The 3480-nt window shown below is 60.1% G+C and overlaps 1 long non-coding RNA gene across 1 annotated transcript; it reads left to right on the top strand.

Moving 5' to 3' along the window:
• The first annotated feature begins 223 nt into the window (after positions 1-223).
• LOC116639321 lies at positions 224-3124 on the top strand. Its single transcript, XR_004300819.1, has 3 exons — positions 224-565; positions 2670-2794; positions 2885-3124. It is a non-coding gene; the product is annotated as an uncharacterized LOC116639321 (long non-coding RNA).
• The last annotated feature ends 356 nt before the right edge of the window (positions 3125-3480 follow it).

The following is a 3480-nucleotide window of genomic DNA, read 5'->3' as shown; positions in this document are numbered from 1 at the left end:
TATGCCTCCAGAGGTGAAGCCCAAGAAGCCCCTGAAGGACCAGGAGTATCCCAGTGGGGCAAGACGGGACTCCCAGTGGGATGGGGTTAGGGGAGGACATCCTAGAGCAAGGCAGGCTTGGTTTGAGTCTCCAAGAGGCCAGGGGTTACATGTCTGAGAACCAGAGAGAAGAGAGCTCCCGAGAGAGCAGAGCTCCTGCACACAGAGGGGTGAGGCTCGGCTCCCGCACACAGAGGGGTGAGACGCAGCTCCTGCAATTAGGCAAGAGTGACTGAGGCCGTGGAGCTGCCCGGGGAACTGCCAGCATCTCAGCTGGATGACCTGCTCTGAGGACCCAAAAGGCCATCATCCAGCACCAGCCCACCACCTGCCTGCCTCAAAGGGAGGGGGACCCGTGCTCGGGCCCAGCAATCCCTGCTGCCTGAGGGAATTCAGCGAGGCAGGGGAGGATCCACTCTGGACAGCTGGAGGCTGCTGAGTCGGGGAGGGTGCCCGGTGAGCCTGCCCCCCGGGAGGTGCCGAGAAGTCGCCGGACTTGGCAGACTTGGCGAGAGCATGTTCTAAGGTGAGATTTAATAAGAGGACTGGGAAGAATAAATTCTATTACACAATTTTATTTCACAGCCTCCCCTGAGTTGAATAGCAATTGCCGATGCAGGCCTCGAGATATAAATAGAAGAGATTTCAGGGCTGGGAGGCCTGGGGACTGCCTCGCCACCCCCTCGTTTTGTGGGTGGGAAATGCCAGCATTTTGTCCTTTGTTGCCCGAGGGGCTTCGGAGGGAGGAAGGCAGGAGTGCTGTGCCCTTAAGACCGGCAGCACCGTGCCCACTGGGGGTGCTGTCAGCCCTCCAGGAGGCCCCCCCACTGTAGAACACATCATGCAAAAGCCCCCTCCCCTCCCCTCTGCCCCCTTCCCTCCACATGCGTTACTGAGTTGCTAGGCCCTGCCAGGCAGGGCGAGAGAGAGAGAGAGAGAGAGAAGGAAGGAGAGATTGAGAGAAGCCTGCCCAGGTCTCAGGAGCTCTCTGTGGAAGAAGAAAATGACACACCATCCTGTCCTGGGTGTTACATGAGGGTGCAGGAGCACAGAGCCGCAAAGGCTCTGGAACAGGGAGCACCCAGACCTTCCTAGCAGCACTGGGAAAGCCTCTTACGCGTGAGCCGGACCTGGAGGGTAGAGGGACGTCAGCAGGTGCACAGTCAAGCAGGGCTCCAGGCGGCGAAGGGCAGGTCCTTGTCAGCAGAGCAGGAGGTGTTGTGGACGACCATGTTACTCGGCAAGGAGCACCGGGAAGGGGTCCGAGCAGGGTAGAGGAGTGACGCGGTGGGCATTTGGAAGGACAGGGCAGGGTGCTGGGGGAAGACGGACAGGAGGGGCTGACAGGCCGGAGCTGGGCAGCCCCTCCCCCACCAGGCGTGAGCCATGCCCCGTGGCCCTGGATGGCTCCGCTCTGGGATCCCCCCAGACCCCCACTGCATCCTCTGGCCTTCCGTGTGCTCCCCTAATTTTCAACCCCACCCAGTCCAGGACTCTGGTTTGCCGAGTGGACTCTGGTACCACCCCCAACACACATGCCCCTTATTCTTCTGTTGCAAATAAATTATTTTAAATCAGTGGGCCGTTGGATGAATAGAGACATCAGAGTAATTCGGAAACAGCCTCAAACTCCAGCTGTTAGAGCAATAAAATCAGAAACAGCCCATGTTTTGTTGGAAATTTACTTTCTGCAAAACACTTTTGAGGTGGTTGTTTTATTTCTTTGCTAATCTACACAATTCCTCACCTCAGCCTCACAAGGCATGATTGCAGCCCCTCTTTGCTGAGGCCTGGAGGGGCCGCACACCCCGGGACACGCTGGGGCTGGGGGCTGGGGGCTGGGGGGCAGAGCAGGGGCTTGCATGCTGTCTTGGGGGCCAAGCTCTTCTTGGTGCTATGTCTTTGGTTTCCAAGCACCGAGGGCGGGCAGGAGCCCTTCCCCTCCTGGCCCGCACCTGGGAGTGAGCTGCAGCCCGGCAGAGGGGCAGCGAGCACCGTGCTGGGGGCCCCGGAAGCCTAGCTTCGGCTCTGGCTCTGCTCATGACCTCGGGCAAGTCACCACCGTGAATTTAGGAGCCTCCTCCATCGAGGGCAGTCTCTCTGATCCTCAGCTCCTGCAGAGAACCGGACCCAGCCACGGGACTCAGTAGCCACGTGTCCTGTCCTTCGATGCCCCCTCCTTCATGAGCGTCTGGCTCTTGTGTCTCCAGCAAGGTTGCTCTTTCCCCAAGAGCTGTTGCCGTCACGACCCAGCACCCCCGCCTGGCATCACCACCACCACACTCCCCCCTCCCTAGGCCTGCGCCAGCCAGGACCACTGATGGAGCCCCTCCTTCCTCCGCCAGGGAAAGGAGCGAGCCCCCCAGCCGTGACAGCAGGAACCACCCCTTCCCCCTCTCCTGGGCCAGTGAGCGGGGTGGGGGTGTTAACACGAGATGTCCCGGAGGCCCGGTGGAAACCACACCTTGTTTCCCAGGAGAGGCTGGTGGAATGGATGGCAAGTCCTCTGGGAGGAGGGGAAGGAGGCAGACGCGCGGGAGCCCCTTGCTGCGGGAATGGAGGCAGATCTGTCACTGTCTTCCTTCTCAAGGCTCTGTCAGAGACAAATGGGCCTGGTTCTTGCTTTTCAGCACCTGTCAGTAACTCCAGCGGAGCCAGAAGACAGGGAGGAGGTGACGGCTTCGGAGGGAACCCCCGCGGACGAGGGGCTCCCAATGAGCCAGGGCTTCCTTAGCCCCAGCCCAGCGGGTTGAGGGTGCGTAAGTCTGAGGCCACAGGGGAGGCTGCGCTTGAGGGGAAGTGTGCTTGGTGCTGCGGGAGACAGGGTCGTTATGCTGTTTTACAGGGTGCGATTTGGCCGCCAGTGTGGCAGGGAGGCTGCTCCATCACCCTGGGATGCACCTCCGCCCGCCCCTCTCTCCTCTCCACCTTCCTGAAGTGACGGGGAAGAGCCCACTGTCTTGTTGAAAATGTTTGATAGACGCCTCCAGCATTTTCCCAGGCAGGGGAAGGGCCTGGTAAGAGGGGGCTGCCCCACATCCCACGTTCCCCTTCTCCTGGGGGGTCTCCTGGATCCCTGCCTGACACACAGGCCCTTTACCCTCCCCACCCGTAGTGCAAACATGATGACGGTGTGCGCCTCATTAGGCCAAGAATGGTGCAGAGGAAGGCCCCTGATCAGTTGGACTTTGAGTTGAGCAGAAGGGAGATTGTCCTGGGTGGGCCAGGCCTAATCAGAAGAGTCCCTTAAAAGGGCTTAGGCATTGCCTGAGCTCAGAGACTTCAAGCAACAGAGACTCTCCTACTGACCCTGAGTCCCGCTGCTTCGAGGAAATGCATTCTTCAAAGTCACGCCGCCTGGGAGGGGCCCCCGAGCCCCAGATGAGACACAGCCCTGCAAACACAGGGAGCACGGCCTGGGGAGGCCCTGAGCTGAGGACC

This window comes from Phoca vitulina, unplaced genomic scaffold (assembly GCF_004348235.1).
Source record: "Phoca vitulina isolate PV1807 unplaced genomic scaffold, GSC_HSeal_1.0 scaffold18, whole genome shotgun sequence".
Classification (NCBI taxonomy): Eukaryota; Metazoa; Chordata; class Mammalia; order Carnivora; family Phocidae; genus Phoca; species Phoca vitulina.
The sequence above is the reverse complement of the archived record's forward strand: the minus strand, read 5'-3'. Positions and strand labels throughout refer to the sequence as shown.